The 23674-nt window shown below is 37.7% G+C and overlaps 1 pseudogene; it reads left to right on the top strand.

Moving 5' to 3' along the window:
• LOC101420770 (vomeronasal type-2 receptor 26-like) overlaps nucleotides 1-23403 on the top strand; it is a 29958-nt pseudogene extending 6555 nt beyond the window's left edge.
• Nucleotides 23404-23674: the final 271 nt, after the last annotated feature.

Here is a 23674-nt window from a genome sequence, read left to right as displayed (position 1 = left end):
CTAGAATCTTCGTTGTAGATCTCTCAGGGTTTTCTATGTATAGGATCATGTCATCTGCAAATAATGAAATTTTGACTTCTTCCTTTCCAATTTGAATGCCTTTTATTTCTGGTTCTTGCCTCAGTGCTCGAGCAAGTACTTCTAAGACAATGTTAAATAGGAGCGGCGACAGTGGGCATCCTTGTCTTGTTCCTGAGTTTAGAGGGAAGGAGTCTAGGATTTCTCCATTGTAAACAATATTGGCTTTAGGTTTTTCATATATACTCTTTATCATGTTCAAAAAATTTCCTTGTATTCCAATCATTTGGAGTGTTTTTATCAAGAAAGGGTGCTGTATTTTGTCAAATGCTTTTTCTGCATCAATAGATATAATCATGTGATTTTTTTCCTTCAATCTGTTTATATGGTGTATTACGTTGATTGATTTTCTTATGTTGAACCATCCTTGCATACCTGGGATGAATCCCACTTGGTCGTGGTGTATAATTCGTTTAATGTGTTGTTGAATACGATTAGCAAGTATTTTGTTAAGTATTTTTGCGTCTAGGTTCATTAGAGAAATTGGTCTGTAATTTTCCTTTCTTGTGATGTCTTTGTTTGGCTTTGGTACTAGGGTAATGTTGGCATCATAGAAGGAGTTGGGTAATGTTCTTTCTGTTTCGATGGTTTGGAATAGTTTCAGCAGGATTGGTGTCAGTTCTTTCCGGAATGTTTTATAGAATTCACCTGTGAAGCCATCTGGCCCTGGGCTCTTCTTAGTTGGGAGATTTTTAATAACTGATTCTATCTCTCTGCTTGTGATTGGTTTGTTAAGATCATCAATTTCTTCTTTTGTCAATATGGGCTGTTTATGTGTTTCTAGGAATTTGTCCATTTCCTCTAGATTGTCATTTTTGTTGGAATATAGTTTTTCAAAATATCCTCTTATGATAGTCTTTATTTCTGTGGGGTCAGTGGTGATATCGCCTTTCTCATTTCTTATTTTGTGTATTTGCATCTTCTCTCTTTTTTTCTTTGTTAGTGTTGCTAAAGGTTTGTCAATTTTGTTAATCTTCTCAAAAAACCAGCTCTTGGTCTTGTTTATCTGTTCAAGTGCTTTCTTATTTTCTATTTCATTTAGTTCTGCTCTTATCTTTGTTATTTCCTTCCTTCTTCTTCCTGTTGGGTTACTTTGTTGTTGTTTTTCTAATTCCTTCAAATGTGCAGTTAGTTCTTCAATTTTTGCTCTTTCTTCTTTTTTGATATATGAATTTATGGCTATAAACTTCCCTCTCAGTACTGCTTTTGCTGCATCCCATAAATTTTGGTATGTTGTGTTATCATTATCATTTGTTTCAAGGTAGTCATTGATTTCTTTTGAGATTTCCTCTTTGACCCACTGTTTTTCTAAGAGTGTGTTGTTTAATTTCCAAATCGTGGTGTGAAATCTGGGCTTCTTTCCCTTGCAAATCTCCAGCTTGACTCCACTGTGGTCAGAGATAATGTTTTGTATGATTTCAATCTTTCTGAATTCGTTCAGCCTTTCTTTGTGGCCTAGCATATGATCTATCTTGGAGAATGATCCATGTGCGCTTGAGAAAAATGTATATCCTGCTGTGTTTGGGTGTAGCGATCTATATATGTCTATTAGATCGAGCTCCTCTATTATACTATTCAGATGTTTTGTTTCTTTGGTGATTCTCTTTTGAGATGTTCTGTCCAGAGTTGATAGTGGTGTATTAAAATCCCCCACTATAATTGTAGATGTATCTATTCTTTCACTTAGTTTTTTCCAGCATTTGCCTGACGTATTTAGAGGCACCCTTGTTAGGGGCATAGATATTTATGATTGTTCGATCTTCTTGACAGATTTTCCCTTTGACTAAAATGTAGTATCCTTCTTTGTCTCTCACAATTGTTTCACATTTAAAGTCTATTTTGTCTGATATTAATATAGCTACTCCTGCCTTTTTTTGGTTATTGTTAGCTTGTATGATTGTTTTCCAGCCTTTCACTTTCAATCTCCATGCGTCTCTGGGTCTAAGATGTGTCTCTTGTAGACAGCATATGGATGGGTCATATTTCCTTATCCAATGTCCCAGTCTGAATCTTTTGATAGGTGAGTTTAATCCGTTGACATTCAGTGTTATTACTATCAAGGAATTATTTGTGTTAGCCATACTTTGATTGGATTTGTGTTTGTCATATTTTGTTTGTATATTTTTTTTTGTCTTTTTTGTTGTTGTTGTTGGTCTTATACTCTCCTCCAACTTTGCCTTTCCTGTTTTTTCCTTTCTTCCTGCAGCACTCCCTTTAGAATTTCTTGAAGGGGAGGTTTCTTGTTGGTATACTCTTTCAGTTTCTGTTTGTCTGCGAATATTTTGAACTCTCCATCATGTTTGAATGCTAGTTTAGCTGGATAGAGTATTCTTGGTTGGAAATTTTTTTCCTTTAGTACCTTGACTATATCATACCACTGTCTTCTTGCCTCCATGGTTTCAGAAGAGAAATCAGCACTTAATCTAATTGAGCTTCCCTTGTATGTGATGGTTTTCTTTTCTCTTGCTGCTTTTAGGATTTTCTCTTTGTCTTGAGCATTGGATAATTTGACAAGTATATGTCTTGGGGTGGGCCTGTTGGGGTTTATGACTTGTGGAGTGCGCTGTGCTTCTTGGATATGTACATCTGTCTCTTTCAGTAGATTTGGGAAGTTTTCAGCCATTATTTCCTGCAACACTCTTTCTGACCCCTTTCCCTTCTCTTCACCTTCTGGAATGCCTATAATACGTATGTTTGAGCGTTTTGCATTGTCATTCAGGTCCCTAAATCCTAATTGGATTTTTTCTATCTTCTTATTGACCCCTTCTACTATCTGTTTGATTTCTGATGTACTGTCTTCCACATCACTAATTCTTTGCTCTGTCTCTTCTAGTCTGCTGATATTTGCTGCAAGTGTATTTTTGATTTCTTGAACTGTGGTGTTCATTCCCATCATATCTGTTATGTTTTTGCGTATGTCTGCAATTTCCCCTCCAAGTGATGTCTTCATGTTGTTAACCTCTTTCATTACTGCATCAAATTTGTCGGTGATAAATGTTCTGAGATCTTTCATTGCTTGTGCCAAGTTTTGCTCCCCTTCGTGATTATTGGTTTGTTGATTGGATTCAGCCATGTTTTCCTGATTATTGGTTTGGTTCGTAGATTTTTGTTGCTTTCTGGTCATCTCTTTATTTTGACGAATTTAATCAGTTCCTTAGCTTCTTTGTCTGCTCTTGGAGGTTAATTAGTTGTTATTTTTGCACAGGTGTTATATCTTCTCTTTGTCACTTTTTTCTTCTTATTCTAGTTACTTGTTGTTGGTTAAGTTCACTTTAGAGGAAAGTATTAGTGTTGGGGAAAGGCAATTGTGTAAGCAAGGGAAAAGTGTAAAGTTGTATTGGTGATGTATGTTAATAAAGCAGGAATATGAGATCTGGAAGGATGGAGGTTAGATTCATGTAGATTGTATAGAGTTATAGCTGAAGGTAGAGTACCTTTTATGAAGTTGATGACTGAATTTGGGAGGAATATGGTATGAACTACACAGCTATTGTTTTCATGAGAGAGGGAAAAAGAAAAGAAAGGTAATAGTTTCAAGAGTGGATAATAGACAGAAAACAGAACAAAGGTATTAGAAATTAAGAGTTAGACACTTTGTGGATCAAAGAACGGGAGGTGGGGGGTGGAATATAGGAGAGACAGTAGATGATAGTGGATATCAAGATGCAGGGGAAGGGGGATAGTGTAGGTAGCCTAAATCAGTTCACACAGAAATGAGGCAGTGGAGGATGGGAAAACCCAGCAAATGTGAGGTGTTCCCTGTAGCACCTATTGTATACTTGAATTAAAGTAAAAATAAGTGGAAGATGAGGGACAAGAGGGAAAGAGAAAACCGAAAAAAAAAAAAAAAAAAAAAAAAAAACCAACAAACTAATTATAATAAAGAAAAAAGAAAGGCAAGAAGAAAGGAAGAAAGAAAAAGAGGATGGGCAAACGGTGGGGAACGGATAGGGAGAAGAGAGATACAGGTACACACGTGTCACAATTGCAACACTATCTAAAACAACAACTTCCCCCCGCTTTGCCCTAAAACCCCCCCGTCTGTCTGCCCAAATGGGTCTGCAAGCACCTCCCTTCCCACAAACCCCCAATAGGCCGCCCAGGGCCCACGAACTCCCCAGTACTGCAGATGCTCAAAAAAAAAAAAAAAAAAAAAAAAAAAAAAAAAAAATTAAGTAAAATTAAGAAAAGAAAACAAACAAACAAACAAACAAACAAACAAACAAAACAAAACAAAACAAAAAACAGAAACCCCTCCGCAGGCCCGGCTCCGCCCGCCGCGGAGGCTTGGACCGGCTCTGCCCGGCTCCTCACGCTGCCTTGGCCTGGCCTGGCTCCGCCCAGCTCCGCTCGCTACAGCGGCCCAGCCGGCTCCGGCGTCCACCTCCCGCCACCGCGGCCTGGACCGGCCCTGCCCGGCTCCGTACCCGCCGCGGCCTGACCCGGGCCCGCCCGGCTCCAAACGCTACCGCGGCCCGCAGCCGGGGCCTGCACCGGCCCCACCCGGCTCCAAGCGCTACCGCGGCCCGCAGCCGGGGCCTGCACCGGCCCCGCCCGGCTCCAAGCGCTACCGCGGCCCGCAGCCGGGGCCTGCACCGGCCCCGCCCGGCTCCAAGCGCTACCGCGGCCCGCAGCCGGGGCCTGCACCGGCCCCGCCCGGCTCCAAGCCCTACCGCGGCCCGCAGCCGGGGCCTGCACCGGCCCCGCCCGGCTCCAAGCGCTACCGCGGCCCGCAGCCGGGGCCTGCACCGGCCCCGCCCGGCTCCAAGCGCTACCGCGGCCCGCAGCCGGGGCCTGCACCGGCCCCGCCCGGCTCCAAGCGCTACCGCGGCCCGCAGCCGGGGCCTGCACCGGCCCCGCCCGGCTCCAAACGCTACCGCGGCCCGCAGCCGGGGCCTGCACCGGCCCCGCCCGGCTCCAAACGCTACCGCGGCCCGGCTCGGCCTGGCTCGGCCCCGCCCGGCCCCGCTCACCGCCGGCGCAGCGTCCGCCGCTGCGGCCCGGCCTGGCTCAGCCCCACCGAGCGGGGCTAGATGCCTCGTCTCCGCCTACCCAAGAAGGGAATCCTCTACAGGTAGCTGGGATCTCCGTGTATATTTCACAGACGAATCCTCTCTGTTACCTTCCCTCCAAATCGATGTCCAGACACCTCCGGACCAGCAAAAATCCCGAAACAATCCGGTCCCAAAGAGTCTCCAACGCCGCCCAGCCGATTCCCTGCAGAAGACTCTAACAGGGATGTTCACTCAGCCGCCATCTTGCCCCCTCCCTCCTGTTTTCATGTCTTATTGCCCTAGCTAGGACTTGCAATATGATATGGAATGGGAACAGTGAACCTTATGCCTGATCTCAGGTTTCTCACCATAGCTATAGTTTTTTGAGGATGTATTTTATCAAGAAGAGTAAGGCCCTCTCTATTCCTACTTTACTGAGCTTGTTAATCATAAATGCATTAAATTGGTCAAATGCTTTTCCAGCATATATTGGTATCATCATATAATTTTTCTTCTTAAGCCTGTTGATTTGATGGATTACATTAATTGACTTTAAAGTTGAGCCAGGCTTGCCTACCTGAAATAGTCATGATGTATGTTTCTTATTATAGACCTTTAGATTCAATTTGCTCATATTTTGTTGGTGATTTTTGTATATATTTTCATATGTCATATTGATCTTCGTTTTCCTTTTGTGTAATATCTTTACCTCGTTTTGGTGTCAAGGTAATGCTGTCCTCATAGAATGAGTTAGAAAATGTTTCCAGTGCTTTTATTGTTCAGAAGAGAGTGTATGGAATTGCTATCATTTCTTCCACATGTCTGATAGAATCCACCGGTGAAGTCATCTGGGCCTGGTGCTTTTCTTTATGATAGACTATTGATTATTAATTTCCCTAATAAATTTGAGCTTATTCTGATAATCTTTTTCTCCTCTGTGTCTTTTGGTAGATTGTGTCTCTAAAGGAGTTGGTCAATTTTGCATAAATTATCAAATTTAGTGGGCAGAGAGTTTTTCTTAATATTTCTTTATTACTCTCTAATGTTCTTACATATTTATAGTGGAACTTTTTGTAACTCTTGGAGATAAAACTCAGCAATTATGGGTGCTATTCTAAGATTAAGCCCGCAGGAATTTTTAACTCTCCAATTAGTCTACTCCCAAGCACCAGCAGTTTATCAATTCCAGTTTAACTTTCCCTACCATTTCCCAGTTCTGGTGTCTTGTGCTCATTTTAAACTTGATTTTCTGTATTTCCCAGCACCCAGCCCTTTGTACTATGCTTTGAAATTATCTGATGGATCTAAGACAAGTTACTGATTTTCAGTATGTTCCAATTTTTTCTTGTATTGAGGACAGAAGGGATGATGTCCAAGACCTTTACATGTTGTCCTAGAAACCAGAGGTCAACTACTTACTCCTTTCTTCTTGTTTTGTATTATTTTGTTTCCCCTTACAGTCTTATTTTTCTTAAAGTCTTTATTTGTTTTTCAGATTTTACAAAAGTGTACAATATTATAAGGAAACAATTTTTAATTTTAGTATAACAGAAACCTGAAAAAGAATATGAATTCAGAGGGTTGCACTTTATATTTTTATTTTTATTGTTTTGTCTTTATTTTTTTAATGTTACATTAAAAAAATATGAGGTCCTCATATACCCCCCAATCCCCTTATCCCACTCCTTCCCTCATAACAACCTCCTCCATCATCATGAGACATTCATTGCACTTGGTGAATACATCTCTGAGCACTGCTGTACCTCATGGTCAATGGTCCACACCATAGCCCACACTCCCCCACAGTCTACCCAGTGGGCCATGGGAGGATATACAATGTCTGGTAACTGTCCCCACAGTACCACCTATATTTTAAAAATAATAAGAATATTGTTTTTACTGGCCTTCTTTATTATCTTATTTCTTAAATGTTTTATATAAGATTTTTGAAAGAATAAGAATATTTTTATTGAACAGCCATTACAGATAGTTAAAAACCTTCACCCATATTTCCTGATTTCCCCCAAGATTTATCACCTAGTGCTCAAAGAGCTGTGGTTTTATCAGTTAATGGCTGTGGGACCTTGGGCAATTCAGTTTTTAATTGTAGAATCTGGATAATCTAAGTAACTGAGAAATTTTTATTAGAACTATATTAGTGAATATTTTAAAGCATATAGAATCATTCTCCCACATATTAACCTATATTTTAAGTCTTTGATAGAATAACCAATAAAAGGGTTCTCTTGGAGTTCACATTTAGAGGAACAGAAGACAGTTGAACAAAATGAAAATTAAAAAAAAATAAGGCAATTGAAGGAGAAAGGTTTATTCAGTTTTTTATGCCTTGTGTATTCTGGAATTCTATTTTACCTATAGATCCATCCTTTCCTGCGACACCATCATCTTGAAAGAAGTGTTGGTAAGGAGAAAATTGTGAATGAGAAAATTTCATCGACAGTTTTGACATCTTGAATTATCACTCTTTGCTGAACAACTTTATAGCTCAAGTGAAAGTTGGTGAGTTCATCTTTGAACCACAATATTCAAGACTTTTCCTTCAATGATAAACAGATAATGTGGGCTATTATAGTGAGGTAAGAAACTTGGATAGGCAACACAGCGTAATTCTTAGAAGGAAGTATGCGCGGTACATAGCTTTAGAGTAAACTTCTGCTGAATCCCATTATGCAGATACTTATGCTAATTTGTCTTTTGCTCTAAAGCTGAATATTCTAACTTTCTAGGTTCAGAAACACTGTGAATACTATTTGTTTATTTTGAATTATTTGAAACCATTGAACACAATATGCTTGTAATTGAATTGATATGTTGCTTATATGGCAAGAAAAATCAGTAGTATCAGTTTCTTAAAATAGGTAGAAGATATGTAGATCATGGCATAGGAGTCATGTCTTATTTTGCTAAAGGTTACTGGGAGCAATATTCTAAAAAATGGGTAAACTTTTAAAATAGGGATTTATTAGGTTAGAAGCTTACTGTTTCAAGGCTGTACATGGTAGAATAAAATGGCAACTCTCATTCTCTGTGTTTCTCTGCCTATTTCTCCCATTTTTATAAGACATTAGCAAGAGGGCAGAGACACACCTGATTCATGCCTCACTGAAGTACTTCCATCAAAGGCCTCCAACTGAATTTAATGCAATCCAAAGTGATCTAATCAAAATATCCCTTTACCAAATTTAATCAAAACATCTCACATACAATAGGTTTACATGCCCAGGAATAGGTTAGCTTAAGAACATAATTTTCTGGGGTCAACAAAGGACTCAGACCAGCACAGGGCATAATATGAATGACTGATATCAAAGAAAGGAAATGAGTCATTTATGATAAAGACAGTCTAAGCAATTGGAAATAATAATTAGAGTGTTTTACCATCTGAATTTATTATATGAACATTTATTTTTATTCTTGCTTACTCTTGTAAAGGAAAGAGTAGACCTTCCTGAGGTCTAGTTTTGATGAACATAATAGTCATTGAGAAAACTTTAACAATTAAACTTCCTCCAAAAGATCAGGTAGTTCTTTGTTAAGCTTTTATGTTAAATAGAAATTCTAACTCATAAATACTTTTAAACAATCAAATCCCCTTATAGCTTACAATAACATCGTGCACCTACATGTCATTTCTGAATTTTGCTTTCGGAGTTGCTTTACCGCATCTCTTTCCTCTTCCACAGATTCCCTCTGCTGTGTTGTCAAAGGTGTCCTCTTGGATTCAGCAAAGCAGCTCACAAAGGAAAACAGTAGTTTTGTTGTTTTAATTATGTTCCCAGCGATAGGCATTTTTCAAATAAAATAGGTTGGTAATTCTGAAACTTGTTCTGAATGTGAGAGTAGCATACAATGAGAAATGACTTGATCATTGCTAAGGATATGTGTGTGTAACAGCTGCCAATGCTTTCTCTCTTTTTTTGATACATGAATAAAAGGATGAAAAATCATAACAACCTTATACCTTTGGTACAACTTAGAAGTTTCATTTTAAAGATGAGAAAACTGAGGCACAGAGAAGTTATTTGTCCAAAGTGATACTGATAAGAATTGACAGATTTGGAATTTAAATCTAAGTGACTTGACCTCAAAGCCTCAATTCACAAGGACAATAAGTAAGTGATATCTTAGTAGCATTTAGGTAATATTTGATTGGAGGGGGGGTAACATATTCAATAGAAATTGTGAGATTTGTTGTCCTTTTTTGCTTTTATTTTCTATTTTTATTTATTTTTAGAGAAGTTTTAGATTACAGAAAAGTTATGCCAAATGTACAGGGGGATCCCACATACCCTTCCTCACATACACATTTTCCCCAAGTATTAACATTTGAAAATTAGTAAGAAATATATATTACAATTAATGAACCAAATCGAAGCATTCCTACTAATCAAGATCTATAGTTTATGGTTTGCACTATATAATTGTTTACACTTTGACAAATGTAAAATATCATATGTCCATCACTGTAGTATCACACAGAACAATTCCAATGTCTGAAAAATGTCCTGTGTTCCACTTATTCATTCCTCCTCTGAAACTCTGAACCTCTGGTAACCACTGTCTTTATATCAATGCTATATGTTCTTCCATAACCACATGATAATTCCTACAATAACTATGCATCTATGTTGGTACATGGTTATCTTTCCCCCTTTACCAATACTTTCTTTTGACTTCTTCATTTCAATCTTTCTTCAAGATAGCTGTATTGAATTCAGTTTTTCCCTTTCAACTTCTACTTTTCCCTCATTCCTCTAGTGAGGATGTAATCCTAAATAAAATAATCCCAGTTTACATTTACTGAGCACTTCCTAAATATCAAAAATTGTGAGATGCACTGTACATACATTATCTTATTTCATGTTCATTTCACAAATGAGGAAATTGACAAGGTTATTTAGCTGATGGATAGAGTTGTGACAAAATCTAGTGTACTGTCAAATAAAAGCTCCTTTTAAAATATTTTCCACTCTAGGGACAATATCAGATATATCTCGAGTTACCTGGTACCCCACAGTCACAATATTTGAGAAACAGTTTGCTCTTCATAGGAGAAGTTCCTAAATAATTTTTTCATGAAAATTAAATATTTTTTAATGATTATATAAATTTTCATTTTATATTTATCATGATAATTGTAACAGATTCAAAAAACATAGCCCCATCTTTTCCTTGTGCCTTGTGTTGGGGAAATATAATTAAAAACAACTTTTTTTAACCCAGAAAATCTCTCTACAAAGACAGAAATAAAAATAATTTTACTATCACGTAAACCTACAACATAATGTCTTACTTCACCAGTAATCTGCCAAAGAGATTACACAGAAAGAAAGAAATCTCACCCTTTTATATAGCCAAGGAGATATAAATATTATATGCTGTTTTTAAGATAAACTAGTTCTCAGGTAAAAAGGACTTGACAACATTGGTTGCCACCCACAGTTTATTTTAAAATTAACTGGAATCTGGGGTGATTTTTGTGTTTGCTAATTATCTCTATGCAAAAGAAAAAAATTCTTGTTTGTCTATGACATGAAATAGTCACAGTCTGGAGCCAGACGTGTAAGGTAAACTCTAATTGAAATTGGAAGATAAGTATGTTAATATTTTTGGTGTTTACATCTCTCAGAGTTATCAACCAGGAATTTGAGAAAGACATTTTTAGGTTAAAAGCTGGCATACGGCTGGCATAAATTTTGATTTTCAAATGATTTATATGTGCCTCAAGGGGGCAGAGAAAGATTTTCAATGCCAAGTTTTCTAAAAAATAATCTAAGTAGAGGAAAAACTAGAGAGGAATGATTTCATTTCCTTTTAGTAGGAAGGAAGTAAATATATAGTATTTTTTAAACTTGAAATTTTTTTTCAAATTTTTTAGCACTATATTTAAAGAAGTTTTAGATTACAGAAAAGTTACATTGAAAATATATTGGATTCCCATATATTCCACTCCTCCCCCTCTCATATTTCCCCCTATTAATAACATCTTATATTAATGCTGTACATTTATAACAAATCATGAACAAATATTGAAGACTTGCTACTAACCATGGTCTATAGTTTACATTACACTTTGAAACATACAATTTTATAGGTTTTGACAAAATGTATAATGGCCTGTATCTGTCATTGCAATATAATGCAGATCAATTCAAATGCACTAAAAAAGCCCTAAGTTCCATCTATTCCTCCCCCCTCTTCCCCTCAGAACCTCTGATGATCACTGTCTTTATATCATGTTGCAAGTTCTTCCATTACTACAATAATAATATCTACTTTGGTTTGTGATTGCATTCCGCCCTTATATTTGTTCATCCCTCAATCTTAAGGATTTGGGGATGGTGATACCCACTCTGCTTCAGATTGAGAGGGGGCTTAGATCTTATTGGGCAGATGGAAGGAACTGTTTTGCTTGTAGTTGTAGATACTCTTTGCTTTTTGGAATGGGGTTGTCCATCATCATATTCTTTGTTGTCCTGGGTGAGACCGATGAACTGGAGAGTAGGTATTGACCACAACTCTGCTGAGATTCAGGGCTCAAATGGCATATGAACAGCCCAAAGATTTAAGTTTCTGGGACCTATATTTAAGGGGTATAGTGCTAATTATAGGTTCAAATAACTGGGGTAGAAGAATCATATGTAGGGAAATTATAAATGAGCTAAATTCTGTTACACTGGCTAAATATCTTATCATATATTCCAATCTAAGGCCCACAATGAGGTAGTGATTTTCTTGGGTCGTGTGCCTTGCCTATAGTGTCCAGATGTCTCTAGAGTCCTTGAGAGCACCCCTGTTTGAGGATTTGCTGCATGCAGCAGTTAGCGAGAACTGCCTGAGATGTGCAAAATGTAATCTCTGAAATGACTTCCTGACTCACTTTGAAATCTTTTAGCCTAAAAACTTTTTAAAAAAATTTTCACTCTTTTGGTCAAGGTAGTTTTACAAATGCATTGCTGGTTGGCACTTGGTAATATTCCCTCAGTTCCAGAAAGGCTCATCCCTGGGAGTTATATCCCATACCCCTGTGTGGAGGGAAGGTAGTGAATTTATTTGTTGAATTTGGATTAGAGAGAGGCCATATTAAATAACAATGATGCTATCAGGAAGTGACTCTTAGGTAATAGATATTATTAGGTTACGTTTCAATTTTACAAGAAAAAAACTCCATAAGTGCAAGCATTAATATTGAGGGCTTAGCATATTTTCTGTTATCTTTTATTAGGTACTGCCTATGTATTACATTATACTTCAGAGATTCTTGGCTCTCTTTTTGAGAATGTAGCAAGAATTTCCAGGATGGAAGTTAAATACTTTCTTGTTTCTTTTGTGGTTCTCCACTCCCTGAGATATCACCACATGAACATATTCATATTCCATAGAGGCATGCCCCACGTAGCACTTCTCCACACATTTCATCACCATTGCCACCCTGGACCAGAGACCCCCACCCCTGCTGTAGTTGCCAAAATAACACTCCAGCAACTGTAGTCTCAACCACAGTTCACTACCTCCCAGAGATCATCTGTTCCTTACTCTAGCCTTTCCCCAGGCTCTATGGATAGTCCAGCCCAACCCAACCATACCGCTCACAGTCACATTCCATTATCATTGCCTCCATTCGCCTTGCTGCACCACCATCACCCCTGTCCACTGCCAAACTTCCCCCATCCACCTTATCAGAGATTCTGCCCAGATTCAGCATTGGCTCACCACTCTCTATTCTACCTCTGTAAGTTTGCTCAATATCCTTAGTTCATATCAGTGAGATTTTGCTATATTTGTCCTTCAGTAACTGGCTTACTTCACTCAACATAAGGACTTTAAGATTCATCCATGTTGTTTCATGGGCCAGTGCTTCATTCTTTCTTAGAGCTGAGTAATATTTCATTGTATGTATATACCATATTTTCTTTATCCATTTATCCATATATGGATACTTGGGTTGCTTCCAATTTTTAACAATTTTGAATAATGCCATGATGAAAATGGTGTGCTTATATATGTTCATGGCATTGCCCCCAATCTTCTGGGTATATACTTTGTAGTAGGATTACTGGATCACATACAATTCTAATATTTAGTTCCTGCGGAACCACCAATTATCCCCCACAGTGATTCCACCACTCGACATTTCCACCAGCATTGGATGCATGCTCCTATGCCTTCATATGCTCTTCAACACTTGTAATTTTCTTTGTTGTTAAAAGCCAGCAGTTTAATAGGTGTTAAGATGATATTTCATTGAAATTTTGGTCTGCATTTCTGTCATAGCTATTGATGTTTATCACCTTTTCATGTGCTTTTTAACTATTTTTATTTCCTCTTTGGAAAAGTGTCTATTTAAATCTCTTGACCATTTTTTTCAAATGGGTTGTTCATCTTTATTTTCAAAATGTAAGATTTCTTTACAAATGCTAGATATGAGTCATTTATTAGATAAGTGTTTCCAAATAGTATCACCCATTTAATAGGCTGTCTTTTCACTTTCTTTATGAAATCTATTGAGGCACAGAAGTCTTTAATTTTGTGGAGATCACACTCATCTGTTTTTTTTTTTTTTTTCGCTGTTGTTGCTTGTGCTTTGGGTGTAAAGTTTATGAAACCATTTCCTAATACCAGAGCTAATAGATGCTTCCTACAGTATTTTCTAGGAGCCTATTGTCTTGGCTTTTATATTTAGGATGCCCACTATCACCCCTCCTATTTAACATAGTCTTTGAAGTACCTGCTCAAGCACTGAGGCAAGAAGCAGGCATAAAAGGCATCCAAATTGGAAAGGAAGAAGTCAAAATTTCACTATTTGCAGATGTTATCCTATACATATTATCCTATACATAGAAAACCCTGAGAAGTCTACAACAAAGCTTCTAGAACTTATAAATGAGTTCAGTAAAGTTGCAGGTTACAAGATAAATCCACAAAAATCAGTAGCATTTCTGTACACCGATAATGAGCAATCTCAGGAGGAAATCAGGAATCAAATACCATTCACCATAGTAAATTAAAAAATCAAATACCTAGGAATAAATTTAACTTAAGAGGTAAAAGATTATACACAGAAAACTACACAACACTGTTCAAGGAAATCAAAGAATACCTAAATTAATGGAAGAATATTCCCTGTTCATGGATAGGAAGAGTAAATATTATTAAGATGTCTATCCTACCAAAACTGATCTACACATTCAATGCAATCCCAATAAAAATCAACACATCATTCTTTAATGAACTAGAGAAACTCACTATGAAATGTATTTGGAAAGGAAAGAGGCCCTGAATAGCCAAAGACATATTGAAAAAGAAAAATGAAATTGGGGGAATCACACTAACTGACTTCAAAACATACTACAAAGCTACAGTAGTGAAAACAGCATGGTACTGGCACAAGGATAGACACACTGACCAATGGAACCAAATTGAGAGTTCTGATATAGATCCTCATATATATTTGACAAGGCCACCAAACCCTCTCAACTGGGGGAGAATGGCTTCTTCAACAAATGGTGCCTGGAGAACTGGATATCCATATGTAAAGAATGAAAGAGGACTGCCAACTTACACCTTATACAAAGATCAACTCCAGATGGATCAAAGACCTAAATATAAGACCCAAAACCATAACGACCTTGGAAAGCAAAGTAGGGAGGCATCTACAGGAACTTTTAATAGGAAATGGCTTCATGAACTTCATACCAAAAACACAAGCAGCAAAAGAACAAATAGATAAATGGGACTTCTTCAAAATTAAAGCCTTCTCCACCTCAAAGTAGTTTGTCAGGAAAGTGAAAAAAGAGCCTACACAATGGCAGAAAAGATTTGGTAACTATATCTGGTAGGAGACTTTTATCTTGCATGTATAAATAACTCCTATATTTGAAAATAAAAAGAAAAACAGCCCATTTAAAAAATGGGAAAAATATTTGAACAGACACTTCTCCAAAGATAATATACAAATGGCTAAAAAGCACATGAAAAATGCTCAAAATCCCTAGCTATTATGGAAATGTAAATCAAAAGTACAATGAGATACACTCTTACTCCCATAAGACTGGCAGCTATCAAAAAATCAGAAGACTGCAAGTCCTGGAGATGATGTGGAGGAACGGGACCACTCACCCACTGCTGGTGGGAATGCAGAAGGACCCAGCCATTCTGGAGGACAGTTCGGTGGTTTCTCAAATAACTAGCTATAGATTTGCCATATGACCCAGAAATTCCACTGCTGGGTATATACCCAGAAGATCTGAAAACAAGGACACAAACTGATATCTGCACACCAGTGTTCATAGCAGCACTATTCACTATTGCCAAAAGTTGGAATCAACCCAAATGCCCAACAACAGATGAATGGATAAATAAAATGTAGTATATACATACAATGGAATATTACTCAGCTATAAGAACAAATACAGTACAAACACATGTGGTAGCATGGATGAATCTTGAGAACCTTATGTTGAGTGAAGCAACCCAGGCATTGAAGGACAAATACTACATGACCTCTCTGATATGAAATAAGTAAACCAATCTGTATCAGAAAGCTAGAGACTGGATGATAAACTTTAAGGTAGTTGGGGGTAGAGGAAGGTTGTGAGCTGACAGCTACTTGGATAAACTCTATGATAAGCTGGAGGTAAGTATTTGTATGGGGATTAGATAAAATGGGGGCATAGGTTACCTTTGGGTGGTTCTTTGTGGGCTTGAGGGGACATAGAGATGGGAGGAGGGGTAAGTTGGCCCAAAAAGTAGATGGAGGGTCGGGGAAACATATGAACATAGGAGATTGTCAGGTATGTGTTTGAAAGTATAATGTTCAGAAAACTTTTTTAAAAATATAGTAAGGAATATTACCTGTTTAAAATATTTAAAGGGATGAATTTGACACAGGGTAGGCTTCTAGGGAGTGTGTGAGTGCTCATTTTGTCATAGTGGGTTATATCATTGGATGGAGACCCATACAATGAGAGTGAAGGTATACCCAATTATGGGGAGGACTGATGTTCTCAAATAGAGGGAATTATATCTCTTGAGAGACTTGGTGGCTCTCAGTGGGTTAGGGCAGTTAAGCATGTCAAGCCCTCAACATTGTTGCACTCTGAATATGGTCCTTCAAGTAATGAAGATTGATTGTCACTGTGGGCCCTGAGGGGAGGGGGGAAGAGTTATTGAATAGATGGACTCAGGGTAACTGTGGGGCAATGGAAGTGTTCCACAAGATCATGCAGAGATCAATATAGGACATGTTAAAGTACACCAAAAATGTATTAAAACCTATAGGCTAAAATGTAAACCAAAGAGTAACTATGTTTGAAAGTTCTTGTCTCAATATCTGTACATCAGTTGCAGCAAATATTATGTGAACATATAAAAAATCATTGCTGGGAAAGGGACAAAGTGTTCGATTCTGGATTTGTGGGAGTACTGTGTATTGTATATATGAATTACTGTGATCTAAAACTTTTGTGAAGACAAGCTTTATAATTAGAAGGGAAAAAAAAGATGTAGACACTGAGGAAGAAATTGCCTTGCCACTGAACATACAGGGCAACAATTATAGCAGTGATAAAAGGCAAAATATCAAAAACAAAGCTTTTTCACTTTTAAATTTTTTGATACCCCAATTTATTTTTACTTTAATTTTTCTAAATTAGTATGTATTTTATATCTAACCTTTAAAACCATCTCTATATTCCATTTTACTATTAATGGAACCTGGCAATATATTAAGTTTCATTTTCAAAAATGTTTTTGATCACAGAGAGGTGCAACTATGGCAGGGGAGAAATACCGGTCTGGGATGTTATTGATAGGGGGCACAATATTGGAAGGGAGTACACCAGGGCATGTTTACAGGGCACATAAAAATGTTTGTATGTTTTCATAGTGGTTACAGTTAAAAACAACAACTGAGGGAGTACTGAGCTCCTAGCCTGGGGTGTTCTATCACATTCCCCAACGAACAGCAACAATCCCCCAAGTGCAATGACAAAGACCAAAAAAGAAGGAAGATCCAACAATGAGCCCTTGATACTAATGACTATACTTGTGAGCCTGTGCACCTGAAATAAGAACTAGGCCTAGAGCTGTAGGGTGCCTAAGAGTTGCCTTCTGAGAGCCTCCATGTTGCTCAAATGTGGCCAGTCTCTAAGCTAAACTCAGCAGGTAAATACATTACCTTCCACCCAGCATGGGACATGACTCCCAGGGTAGAGCCTCCCTGGCACCAAGGGATTACTACCAAGTACCAGCCAATGATGTAACTAGAAGATGACCTTGAATAAGAGAGTCAACTCAGACCAGCAGAATATCTCAGCCTACATGTAATATTATGTGTCAAAAATGCTTTTTGTCCTTGAATAAAAGGGGGAAATGGAAAGGAAAAATGAGTTTATATGCCTATGAATCTCCAAAAAGAGTTGGGAGGTTATCAGAGGGCTCACTGTTATGCATGCCTCATCAGGGTCCCAGAGACAGCCGAAACAGATACAAGCCCAGGCATCAGCTCTTCTGAGGGCTACAGAGACCCACAGGTTCTGTAGTAATGGCAGATAGATTTCAGTGTCATGCCAGTTGGCCATACTTTGGAGTTTGTGTTCCTTAGTGTGATGGAGTTGAACTCAGATGTGATCTTTGTCCACAAGCCTCTCCAGTTACTTTTACCAGACCTGTGGTTGGAGCTGGGGTTTGGTGTATGCTCAGGGGACCTGAATCTTTGGACTGTCCATGTGATAGCCAGGCCCTGAGCCTCAGCAGACTTGCACCTTCTACACTCTGGTTTACTGGACTTACCCTGGCCAGGTAACAGGGAGGTGAACAAGGTCAACCACCACAGCAGGGAGCCAAGAGTGCCTACAACTGCAAGCAGGAAAATTGCATCCATCATCCATGTGGAATCTAAGCACCTTCTTGATGTAGAAGTGGAGTGGACATAACCATCCCAGGGTCAACAGGATGAAGGAATAGAGTATGGATTAGAGTGGACTTAGTGATATTCTATTCTGGAACTGTTGTGATTAGTAATGGAAGAAAATGTAGCATTAATGTGGAGAAACGGCCATGGTAGCTGCTAAGAGTAGGGAGAGGGAAGAAGAGATATGATGTGGGGGCCTTTTCAGGACTTGGAGTTGTCCTGGGTGGTGCTGCAGGGACAGTTGCTGGACATTATAGATCCTGCCATGGCCCACTGAGTGGACTGGGTGAGAGTGTAAACTACAATGTAAACCACTATCCACGTGGTGCAGCAGTGCTCCAAAATGTATTCACCAAATGCAATGCATGTGCCATGATGATGAAAGAGATTGTTGATGTGGGATGAATGGGGTGAGGGGGATGGGAGATATGTGGGTGTTAGGCCTCAAAGCAAGGCCTTTATGGATAACCACAGATGGCATGAAGAAAACTTCAACACGAGAGTTAGGCAAACTCACATTTATTACGTCTGCAGAGGTAAGGAACCAAGGCCAGTCCAAAGTGACTCAGACCTGACTCCCTCTGCTGCAGTTTCACTCTTGTATAAATACCCAAGTTACTACTTAGCATTTGCTTTGATTATGCATTAGTTTTTATGCATATGGATGAACACACATAGCTGGTTATATAATTGTATGGTTAGTATGTTCAGGAAATCACACTTGCACATACATTGCATGATCAAGAAAGGGGTGGATTACTCCACCCGTGGATAGGAATTTTACTTTGTTATTTAAGCAAGTTGAAGTGAGGACAGCAGGGGCTGCTTCTGCACAGGTGCAGCCAAGTGGTTGAAGCTGCTTTTCATACTTCATTGCTTCAACAGGATATTCTTGACCACCAAAAGTGGAATTTGGCCCAAAGAGAAGGTTGCATTTCATTACTTTCTGATTTACATACAATTCTTTTCTTTGTATCCTAGCAACAGGGAGAGAAACAAGTTACTTTCATGTATTCTGTCATCCTACATCCATCATGAGGACCTCATATTTTTAGAATGTAAAATTAAAAAAATAAAGACAAAAAAAAGTTACTAGGGAAAATAAATTAAGAAAAAATAGACCTAAATAACACAAACAGTGAACCCTAATATAAACTATGGAGTACAGTTAATAGTACAACTATAAAAAAGTAAGGTCTTAAATGAATTGGAACAAATGTACCATAAAAATGCAATGTGTTAATAATAGTAGGGTGATATAGGAACTCTGTGTTGTATACAAAATTTCTCTATAAACCTACTTCTCTAATAATTTTTTTTAATTTAGTAGATATATATAGAAAATCAGTGTACATGACTAATAAAAATGTGTGTGTATGTCTCTGTAGGTATATGAATTATGATTGTGATAGAGGATAGAATGAGCATGGCCTGCTACCTTTGTCTATGACTTCAAATAAAGCCTGTACTCAGTGAAAAAAAAAGAAAAAAAAAGTAAAGAAAAGAAAGCATATATAGTATTCGTAAGTTTTTATGTGTGGTCAAGGGAGATATTTCCATGTAGCTGATATTTAAGTCAAGGTCTCAATGATGAAATGGAACCAGCTTCTGAAAAAGCGCAGTAAAAATGGTTCCAGGAAAAATATAAGCATATAACAATTGGAGGCAGAAGAACAAACTTGATGCAAACTGCAAGAATATTAATGTTACTAGGCCCCAGAAAAGGGGATGGGGTATATTGGCTCTATTTAATAAGAGATGTGGTCAGATCTTGGGAGTCATTTTAAGAAGGACAGAGCCTTGGTAAGACTTACATGAAAAACCTTGTTTCTAATATGGAGACTGGATTGGCAAGAAGCAGATCGTTATGCGATTTTCACAGGTTGGTTTCTTTGCTGAGCTTGTGTTTGGCATTAAGAAACTTACTAGGTGGGCACATGTGTTGATAGGGGATGGGGAGGTCAAGCAGCGATGCATTTCTGACAATGCCTCTGTCAAGTCTGTAAGGAAATTTGATTCATATATGGCCCATTCAATTTGTCATGTGGTGGGCCAAAAGAGCTGAAAATTTATAGTCTTGTTGCAATCAGTCATTTGAAGTGGACCTCTTTTAAGAGGGTTCTCTCCAGCAAGGTGGCTCCTTGCAGCTGAGGCAAACCCTGAAGAGCTGACAGCTGGAGGATAATGATAAATCCATTCTTGAAGGCAAGTAGGGGTAGCACATCTCTGTGTCCAATTCAAAGGTTATTGAGATTTAGGGAGAGTAACAAATAACTTGCTATTGGATTTGAGATAATTGAGAGACAGAAAGCAGGGGAAATTAAAACAGACAATTGCTTTATTACCAATTATTTTAATTTCACAACTGAAAAACAAATGCGTACAATGGCTTGGCTTAAACAATTGGAATTTATGGCTCAGGATTTTGAGGCTAGAACCCTAAGGCAAGGCATCAGAAAAACGATGTTTTTTACCAGAAGACTGGTGTTTGGGGAGCTGGCTGCCTGATCCTTGGTCCTTGCCTTTCCCATCACATGGCAATGGTCTTTTTTATCCTTCAGTTTCGATTGACTTTCAGCTTCTTCCTCCTCCATATGGTTTTGTAATCTGAATCTTCCAGTAATTAAGGATTAAAGGCCAACCTTATTTACTTAGGCCATACCTTAACTAAAAATAGCATTTCCAAAAAGTTCTCTTTACACATGCAAAAGGGTAGATATAGGTTAAGTATATGTTTTTTTTTTTTCTTTCTGGGAGTATATAATTCAGAATACCACAATTTTCTCATAATCTTACTGGATCAAGAGATATTTCTGGCATTTTGGAAGGTTTTGAAGAAGAATAAGGTTTAGGACCTTAAATTAAAAGGCCCATAAAATTAGGACAGTTAAGCGTTGACTTTTCTTCCTTCATTTAAAAAATGCCTAAGTTAGGAGAGAAACAAGTAGTGTAATTGAACTCATATTAAATTTTATATTCCATTAATATGAATGGATTCTAGAATTTTGATCTTTGTCCTCTTGTCTTCTTAATTTGGTTTCCCCTGGGTATCTAACTGATTTCCAGGAATTAAACTGATGATGCCTAAATTTTCAGCTTAGATTTTTCTTCTGAAATCCATCAAAGTAAAAACATTTCAATTTTAATGATGCAGCAAATATGAACAACACAGATCTCATTTTCTCCCAACACAATGTGCTCCAGTCTACTCCCACCCTGTCCTTCTCATCATTGATTCATCGGTTAACTGCAGCAATGTCTATTCACTAAGATTCCCAAATCAGTCAATTGTAAATAATGTGTGACTGCTTTTTCCTCACTCTCCATTCTTTATATTTGCCATGGCTAAAATAGGTTCCTCATGCTTGAAAAACATCCTTAAATATCTTTTCCAAGTCAAGCTCTCTTTGATCCAAATTCTTGCAATGCAACTAGTCTTTTCTTTCAAAAATAGAAATCTGGTATTATTTCTCAACTTAAAATCTAACAAGTGTTCCAATCTTATTTATTTTTTAAACAAAGTAAGAATTCTATTTAACAAACCAGATCTTCTTTCCCACTACCTTGAATTTAGAATTCCTGTGTTATTTTCTTGGAATTCTCAGGGTCTTTACATTTATGCTAAAGGAATACGTAAGAAAGCAAGATGGAGAATGAATAGCCCTGATAGGCAATACTGGGAAGTTTCGATAAATAATTATGCATAACCTGTTGTTCCCCCAAATAATTAATTCACAAAACTCTATCACAAGAAAGATTAACCTAATTAAAATGGTCAATATTTCTGGTAAAATTTTTATGGGGTTTAAATGCACATTAAATATGTAATTGTTTTTCTAATTAAAAATTGGCCATATTTGAGTCTCCTTCATATCAAATGAAGTCAAATCCTAATGGATACAAACTTATATTTCACTGTTTTGTTTGGAAATTTCTTCAAAATATTTACTTCTAAAAAGTGCAGTCTTCTTTTTTCCTTTTAATATTGTTCTTTATTATTAACACTAAAATAATATTAAACCCCTTATGAAATTATGAAAATCAAATTATAACTTAAAAACAAGTATCTACCATAGTGCCCGAAAACAGATACTTATAAATGATATGACCACTTATGTGCTCTTCTTTCCACAATTAAAACCTAGAAGCCTCAGAATATGTTCTCTTTTTCTTTTATACTTTATCAAATACCTTTTCTCGTACAGTCTGTGTTTTTCTTTTAACATCATTTTCTAAATTCTTGGCTCTTTCACTGATCAATTTAATTCCCCGTGTCTATATTTTTTGTGCATTCAAATTTATAATAAGATGATTCTTACCTCATGAAAGAAGGTTGATGTTATGAGTCAATGGATGTAATTGGGTACAATTCATTCAGAATTCACAAATGGTTCTGTTCAAGAAATATTTATTTTATTGCCATATGTGAGGAATGGCTAATGGAATGTAATCAATCAAACTGTGTCTCTTTAAGATATGGATCAATGTATCCAGTGTCCTGAAGATCAATATCTGAATAAGCAGAGATCATTGCCTCTGGAAAATAATGATGTTTCTGTCTCATGATGATCCTCAAGGCATTGTTCTGGTATCTATGGCCACTATGGCCATTAGTTTCTCTGTCCTCACTGCTCTGATTTTAGGATTATTTATTCAATATTAAGACACACCCATTGTCAGAGCAAATAACTGAAACCTCAGTTATATCCTCCTCACCTCCTTGATGATATGCTTCCTCTCCTCCTTTACTTTTATTGGTCAGCCTAATCTAGTCACCTGTATTCTGAGACAAACATTCTTTGAAGTTATATTTGCATCGCCATTTCTGCTAATTTAGCAAAGACCTTCATTGTGGTCATGGCATTCAATGCCATCAAACCAAGAAACACATTAAATATGGGGAAGGTGACCAATTTTCAAATGCTATTGTATTTACTGGCTCCCTCATTCAAGTATGCATCTGTGCACTCTGGCTGGGAACCTTTCCCCTATTCCCTGATATGGACACACAATCTGAGTTTAGCCAAATAATCTTTCAGTGCAATGAGGGATCCACAGCTGCCTTCTGCTGTGTGCTGGGTTACTTGGGCTTTCTGGCATTTCTGAGCTTGGCTATTGCTTTTCTGACCAGGAGTCTGCCAGACAGTTTTAATGAGGCAAAAACAATCACATTCAGCATGCTGGTTTTCTGCAGTGTGGAACTTCTTTCATACCCACCTATCTGAGCACCAAAGGCAAAGCCAGGTTGCTTTGGAAACCTTCTCCATCTTGGCTTCCAGTGCTGGCTTATTGGGGTGTATATTTTTTTCCAAATTCTATGTGATTCTCTTGATATCAGAAAGTAATTCAAGAAAAAAATTACTTGGGAATGTTCCTTCCCAAAAGCAAAAGATTTGATGTTCAAGCTGCATCAATGGTATGAAATCAGCAATATTATGGGAAGAAAGATTCCAAAATGTGGCCGGAAATAAATGTATTTAAGTAAAACAGTGACAGCTGCTCTTTAATCAAGTGATACCACTATCATTGAAGACAGCAAATCATTGGGGAGAAGCTTTGTCGTTATATAGAAAAATGTTCAAATCCAGCACCCCTGCTGGATGAGTCTTTCATTTTTCAGTTAATTTGACCTAGAGTCATATTTTTTTCTCATCTGTAACAACATGTA

The sequence above is a fragment of the Dasypus novemcinctus genome, chromosome 20 (genome assembly GCF_030445035.2).
Source record: "Dasypus novemcinctus isolate mDasNov1 chromosome 20, mDasNov1.1.hap2, whole genome shotgun sequence".
Lineage (NCBI taxonomy): Eukaryota > Metazoa > Chordata > Mammalia > Cingulata > Dasypodidae > Dasypus > Dasypus novemcinctus.
The sequence above is the reverse complement of the archived record's forward strand: the minus strand, read 5'-3'. Positions and strand labels throughout refer to the sequence as shown.